This window comes from Anoplolepis gracilipes, chromosome 4, assembly GCF_047496725.1.
Source record: "Anoplolepis gracilipes chromosome 4, ASM4749672v1, whole genome shotgun sequence".
NCBI classification, from domain to species: Eukaryota; Metazoa; Arthropoda; class Insecta; order Hymenoptera; family Formicidae; genus Anoplolepis; species Anoplolepis gracilipes.
Genome location: NC_132973.1, coordinates 2,584,666 through 2,592,089, shown reverse-complemented (window position 1 = coordinate 2,592,089; position 7,424 = coordinate 2,584,666). Strand labels below are relative to the sequence as shown.

The 7,424-nt window shown below is 37.5% G+C and overlaps 1 protein-coding gene across 1 annotated transcript in view; it reads left to right on the top strand.

Moving 5' to 3' along the window:
• The first annotated feature begins 248 nt into the window (after nucleotides 1-248).
• Nucleotides 249-7,424, top strand: part of Fuss (SKI family transcriptional corepressor fussel) — a 30,562-nt gene continuing 23,386 nt past the window's right edge. Inside the window, exon 1 of the mRNA XM_072891107.1 lies at nucleotides 249-262. The gene's annotated coding sequence lies outside the window, so the exon portion shown is untranslated. The remainder of the gene's footprint in view (nucleotides 263-7,424) is intronic.

Here is a 7,424-nt window from a genome sequence, read left to right as displayed (position 1 = left end):
GGAAAAAAAAATTGTTGTTACATTAAAAGAGACACGTTTTTACTTTTTCACAATTGAAAAACTTTGACGTAACTAAGGAAACAAACGAGTGCTCCTGATATTTGAAAATAATCTTCGTTGTAACCGAAGAAAGAAAGTTGAGAAAGAAGTTTTTCCGAGAAGAAGATCGTCTTGGACGTTGACTTGGATCATCGACTGGCGATCGTGACTCAAATTGTGAAACAGTCATTTCCGACTGTTGGCGTCTGTATTGCACCTTCAGGTACGCACCGACTTGCTTTCCACGGAAATCTTTAAAGTGCATTTTTATTGAAATATTTATTTTTATATTCCTATGTTACAAATTCTTTTTATTGCTAGTTATCTTCTTACAACTTTCTTCTTTCTCAATTAGTTCTATTTTAGCTACCTCTCTTTGTATTTTTTTTTTTTTTTTCATTCTAATTATAAATAAATATTATTTTTCACTTTAAATGAATAAGAAAATCGAATAAGATGAACAAGCTTATTATATATATGTATGGTACACGTATGTATTTTCTCATTCACAAGATATGTAAGATTGTAGTCGCTCTTGTTAAAGTATACACTCTATATTGAAGCTTGAGAATAATTCTAACGAGTTTCGCTGAGCTTTCGTAGGGAATCAGTGTCGTAAAGAGAGCCCCCTTCGGACATTGCTAAATAGATTGATAGTCGATTCACGGGTCCCGAGCAAACTGGTCCCGTGAGGATACGCGGGGTCGTCGCGTAGGGTAAGAGTGCCGAACGAACAAACGCTATAAACTGTTTGTGCTTGCGATTAGCCGCTGCTGATTTGGCTTCTGCGAGGAATGTCTAAAGCGACAACCTGTGTAGGTTTTATTACGGTTTGGTTAAAAGAAATCTATAAGAATAAAACAAATATGTTACACAAATGTAAGTTTAACTTTATAGTTAAAACATAAATTAAAAACTAACTTAATTAAGTAGATATTAATTAGTTATTTACTGTATTTTTCACCATATTTTTCATCGTACATTTATCGTTAAATGCAGTCCTCGGATTATGAGTTTCATTAGTATAATCCTTTCATTATATGTATATAATATTAGAGAAAAGTGCAAAGTTATTTATCGCAGACAGACTTTGCAAAAAGGAAACATAAAATAGAAGAGACGAATACTGAGCTTGCAATAGCTAAATGGTAAACAATCAACAGTGCGGGAAATGTTTCGTTTGAATCGAATTAATAACCGCGACAATGTTACTCATTCAAAAAAATGATGTTGCAACTTCAAAAAAAATTTCCTAGGTGTAAAAAATTAACTGAAACAGATAAATTATTAACAAATACTGTGATACTGCATATATTTCGCACTTAATCAATTTCTATTCTATTGAATATTCTAACAGATACAAAAAATAGCGATAAATTTTAATCGAGACATCTAGAAATCTATCTACATTAGCAAAATATTTTTTTGAGTGCTTGGACTCAGGTGCGGTCGATGAGTTTCTGAAAGTTTCCGGATCGTTCGGAAAGACGTGTCTCGCCTAATTTTTTGGTTGGCTACACGCGCACAATTTATGGCTCGTTGCTGGACAGGTTTAAGGGTTTTTTTTAAGCAACAACTTTGAAAAATTTCAGGATACGTCTTTAAGCGGATCTGATGATGACTTAACTAATATTCAAAATATGCTAAGACGATATAATTATTTAAAAAATTGGTTTCTTTTTGATTGTTTTTTTATAAATTTCCTTTTGCAATTTCTCAAATAAACGAAATTATCTTATCTTATAAATATGTCATTATAAACGTGCCGAATATAAAATTCTTTTACCACTAAGAAAAAATTATTGTCCGATATTTGAGAAATTTTTAACGAGGTATATTTTTAAAAATAATTAGTTTTTCTAAAAATATTCCGTTTGTTCCGCAAATTTTATTTCTTTATATCTTTTCATATTATTTATTATTTTTAGCAATAAATCTGTAAAGTTACGTGTAACACGAGGTAAATCATGTCGGCTTAACATTTGCGTAATCTTTGAATCGTAAAATATAAATGCGATCCTCGTTCCCTCTTTCGAATACAACGGCATATAAATCGCAATTGTAAAAATAGACCGAAGCTTTTGAAGTAAAAAGACTCCCAAGAGCTAAATACTATGACGATCATAGAGAGCACATTCCGGTTATTAAAATTATTATCCGAATGGGCATATTTAATCTCCTGATCCTCTTGACAGACTCCGAACAGCAGCCCGCGGCTGTTATGTTTGCCTCTGATGCCACTTTAGATGATAACATTTTAACGCGCATACAGATACAAAGGCCAAAGGATTAACGTATGCTACTGACAAAGCCGATACACTTCGCCGCGAGAGAAGCATTAAGAATTAACAATGTTACATATAAATTAATATAAAAGCAAAGTGGACATGCAAAACTTCTATCACTATTGCCGTCATTATATTTAATATCGTATTTAATATCGTATTTAATATCGACAATGATATTACAGCGTAAATATAGAAGGATTTATTGATTCATAATTGTAATACAATAGCTACCTGATCATTTTTAGAAATAGACAGATATTTACTCGAGAGTTTAAAGGAGATATTTAATTACGAGATTGATTTTCACGTAATCGGGCTAATCGAGTCGAAATTAAACTCGACGAGACCAGATCGACGAGGATTAATTGTGGGTGTCAAGCGCAATCAAATATTGGCGACCGAGCGACGACATCGATGTATTAATACTGATTACATCGCGCGTTCGCGCTTCGTGGTCCGACAGGATTACACACCTGCTGTTCCGATTTACATCTTCGCTGATTGGATAGGAGCAAAGGCTGCGAAGGAGAAGAGCAAAAACAGCCGTTTATAAATTATGCGAAGAATCTGCGAGACGCATACAATTACCGAAAGAGAGGCAGATAGAGAAAGAGAGAAAGAGAAAGAGAGAGAGAGAGAGAGAGAGAGAAAAACGCGGTATTTTCTAATGCGAGATAAAGAAGATGAATCGAAAGGAGAACGCGAGAGAAAGCTTCGGGGGTTGTGTGTGTGAGAGAGAGAGAGAGAGAGAGAGAGAGAGAGAGAGAGAGAGAGAGACAAGAGAGATAGTCATGATGGAAGGACGGAGATTTAACAATGTTACAATGAACGAAGCGAGTCTCTCCCATCGTCTCTCCGGCTGCGTTTCGTCGGCGCAGAGAGAGAGAGAGAGAGAGAGAGAGAGAAAGAGCTCCGGGATCGCAGATTGAATTGTAAAATAACCGAGAGGGGAACAATACGCCCTGGTATAACATTGTGTTTGCATTTAAATAATCCGCGAGCCCGCGGGTACGTAATACTGAGAGAACGCTGTCTCGCGACTTCTCGTTCCCCTCTATCTCGCGCGCGCAATCTCCCGACGCAATCCTATATAATCTCGCAGCGACGTTTCTCTGAATTTTGTCGCATCTTGATGATTATGACAATAACCGAGTTTACGATTGTATTTTGACGATTAATTTTTTAATCATTAAATCTTGATGAGTTTAAGTGAGTACTTGAGATTAATTAACAATAATTTTCTTAAATTTCCAATTAGATTAAATTTCCGTCAAAATATCATTAAGACGATATTTGACTATTCATCATCCACGTTCAATTCGGAAAGCCGAATGTTTATTATTCATTTGTTTCTGTGTAGAAATTTTTTTATTGGAAAATGTTTTTTATTAATACGTAAATTAAAACGAGTCACTATTAAATAATATAACACGTGTAATTTTATGACTCATCATAAATTATAACGAACGGATCTCGAAGCTTTTGTCGAAATGTCATTTCTAACGTGGATGACAGTTGAGCACCTTTCGCTAAGTCGGCGAACGAGTATCTCATCACGATCGTTGTAGCGATCGACCGTTCGTTCTATTCAGTCTGCGCTATAATTGTAAGTAGCGAGTAATTAATGCGGTCGATTCGAGTCCGATCTGTCCGACCGCTAACCAACGGAATCCGCGAGGCTCGTCGAAGCGCGGGTGGCAAAAGGGAGAAGGGAGGGAAGCGAGAAAACTCGCGATGGACGGACGACGAGAGGGGCAGGGGAGAAGGGGAGGGTTGTTCCGGGTCGGGTACCGACATTGTTTCACGGTGGATGAGAATTTAATTTGCACGGTACGAGAGGTAGCGGCGGCAGAAGAGGAAGAGAAACGAATAAGAGAGAGAGAGAGAAAGAGAGAGAGAGAGAGAGAGAGAGAGAGAGAGAGAGAGGAGGAGAAGGAGAGGGAGAGGGAGAACGCTCGGATGGGTGCTGCCTTGTTTAAGCGTGGGTGGGGGTGTCAAATTGAATTACCCCCTTGTACCACGGCTCCCCGGGGACGTTTGCCGGGGCGCTGGCGCTCTCGCGCTGCCTCCGGACGTCGGGGGGGGGGGGGTTGCACCGGTATCTGTGTTCGTACACACGTACCTGTGCACGTATACATATACGTGTGCGCGCGCTACCTTCTCCACGGAGGCGTTTTCAATTAAAATCAACACCGGGGGTTGGCCCCGACCCCGCGTGTTCCGCTCGTCCTCCTCTCCTCGCCGACCGTTTTGATCTCTCTTCCTAATCGGCGTGTACCTGTTCCACGATGCAGTCTCCCTCTCCCCCCCCCTCCCGCCCCTCCGCCCCTCCGCCCCTCTCCCCTTTCTTCTCCTCTCGAACCTAGGTTCCCGACTCTTTCGCCCTCCTCGTTTTCCATGTCTCTGTTATCTTATGTGTGCATTATGTTATTAACTCGATTATGTATAACTGTATCGTTCGTTTGGTAACGACCAGAATTTCGTGTTACGTTATTTGATAGAGAGATATACCGGAATTCTCTCCTAGTGATTTATTTATCGTGTGTCCGTATATCCACTCTTACTCTACGTCAATTTTTTGATGAAAAAATCTCTTGCAATATCGAGAATCTTGTTGCTTGCAATGATTCAGCATTCGTGCGCACACTGTCTAAAGATTTCGTATAAATTCTTTTTCAAATACAAATTCTAGAGCGTTTAATTTATGTCTGTTTATTGCAGAATAAGTGATTTTTATATGTCGTTTATATGTATTTATCAATGCACATACTTTTTTTTTCTATCTCTTCTTCTATTTCTAAAAGTGAATGTGATTTTTTTTTTTTTTTTATATACTTGAGAATAAATTTATTACAAAGTTAAATAAATTTATTGTGGAAGAATTTTCTTTTACATTCTTCATCTTTATTTCTTTTAAAAATTTTGTTTTTCAAAAATTCTCTTCCCGAAAATTCTTGTCACGCTAACTTAAACTAACGAAGAAGCCTTCAGTCACTTATTACAGACACTTGGAATTTTTCGATCTCTTCTTTTCCAACTCCGTTAAGAGGATAAAGAACCCGATTCGCGGAGCCGACTCTCATTTTCGCCTTTAGCATTACGTTCTTTTTTTTTTTTTTTTTTTTTTTTTTCTTATTCGACGGTCCCTGCGAAAGGAAGTCTACTTCGTGTAACCTGGCGAATCGTTCTCATTGAGAAGGACTTCTTACTCGCGAATTCCTCTCTTCGCGAATTTCTTGCCACTTTGACTCGAAGAAAAAAAAAATACGAAGACCTGCCGATTGATGGTTTGCTACTAAATTATTTTCGCGCAAAATCTCTTCGTGTCTGCCGTGAATATAGTATTCAATCAGATATCGTCACGTTGATTGAAAAGGTATTAAACGTAATTACAAAGTCTGAAGAAAATATTACGAAGAAAAATTCTTTTTTCCTTAAAATAAAACTAGTTTCCTTAAAAGCAAATATTTATAATAAAAACAAATTTCTTAATATACTTTTTAACTCTTCTTTTCAAAGAGTTAAGTCAAGAGATTAGCGTAGTAACATTGTTTTTCTCGGCGCGATTAACGAATCAACCAATTACCGATTACGGAAAGAAGCCGGAAAGAAGGTTAAGCGAGAGAAAAGGGATTTAATCATCCTTAATTCCATTCCGTGATTCGAGAAAGAGAGAAAGAAAGAGAGAATACGCGACCAGCGACCAGCGCTTTGATCGCGCGAGTTTAATTTCAGCGGGTCTTTGGATTCGCTTAATCACCGTCTGATAATTAAGGAAGGCCTTTCGAGCTACGTCGACGACGACGACGACGACGACAACGACGACGACGACGACGACGACGACGACGATGACGACGACGACGACGACGACGATGACGACGACGACGAAAACAACTTAATCACACCTTTTAATCGGCACGCGTGTTTTTCTCAATCGCGGATAAACGCGTTCACGTTTTAGCCTTCGATTAACCTGGCATCAATGGATTTCAGTAGATCTCACAATCAGTCAAGTATCAAGATAATAAATGTAAATATATTAAATATATTATTACGCAACTGAAATAACCAATTTATTGATATATCAGTCGAGAATTGATGAAACAATTAATAATTGATTTAGATTTTCAAAATCAGGATTAATATAAATATACATCATACGTACACTTATACTGAATCTTTTGTCAAAAATAGAGTTGTGAAATTAGCCTTAGTTTGCAAATTCCGTTTATAATCCAGCTTTCAGCTTCATCATTGTTTCCATATTCGCTTTTTGTAAAAATATCACTGGAAAAAGAGAGCTTCAGCCTTTATTCTCTTGTCAAAAAAGATCGAATATAAATGGAGGTTTGAGAGCAGCGCGCGTTACCGCTTACGTTATGAAAAGTCACGTTACCGTTCGCGATTTAATTGGTCGGCGATCGCGCGGCAATCGGTTGGGACAGAGCAAAAACGAGGAGGGCCCGCGATTTAATTGAGCTGAATGCATCCGCCGGACGCGACGACACATTGAAACAGAGGGAGAGAGGAAGAGAGAGAGAGAGAGCGACAGAGAACGGTGATCGATAAAGTGTAATAAATATAATTACAACGAGAGGGTGGAAGAGATACGCGGGAGTGGGGGAGGATGTTTTTTTATCCTGTGCGAACGAGAAACGCGAAATTTATTAGCGTGACCGTAAAACATCAGAGATTATAATCAATCTCGTCGATGATGATAAAAACTACGTCGAGAGGCGAATTATTGCCGCGTCGCATCGATGATGTATTTTCCATTAGGTCGAATAGGATCCGGACTCGAATAACGCAATATAGACAGTACAAAATTACGAACAATTTCCGAAACATTGTTAAAACAATCAATTTTGGCAACAATAATAGAAACGACAATGGCAGTAATGATTTTTAAATGCATGAAAAAGTGAAGCGACAACATGTAATTTTTAAACAAAATATACATTTATCAGAACGAGATAATAACTACCTTGTATAAGACTTTCTGTTTATGAATATTTAATTAAATTTGTTATATTTTCGGAATTTTTTTAAATGTTATGTTACATATGTGTATATATATATATATTGATAATTTAAAAG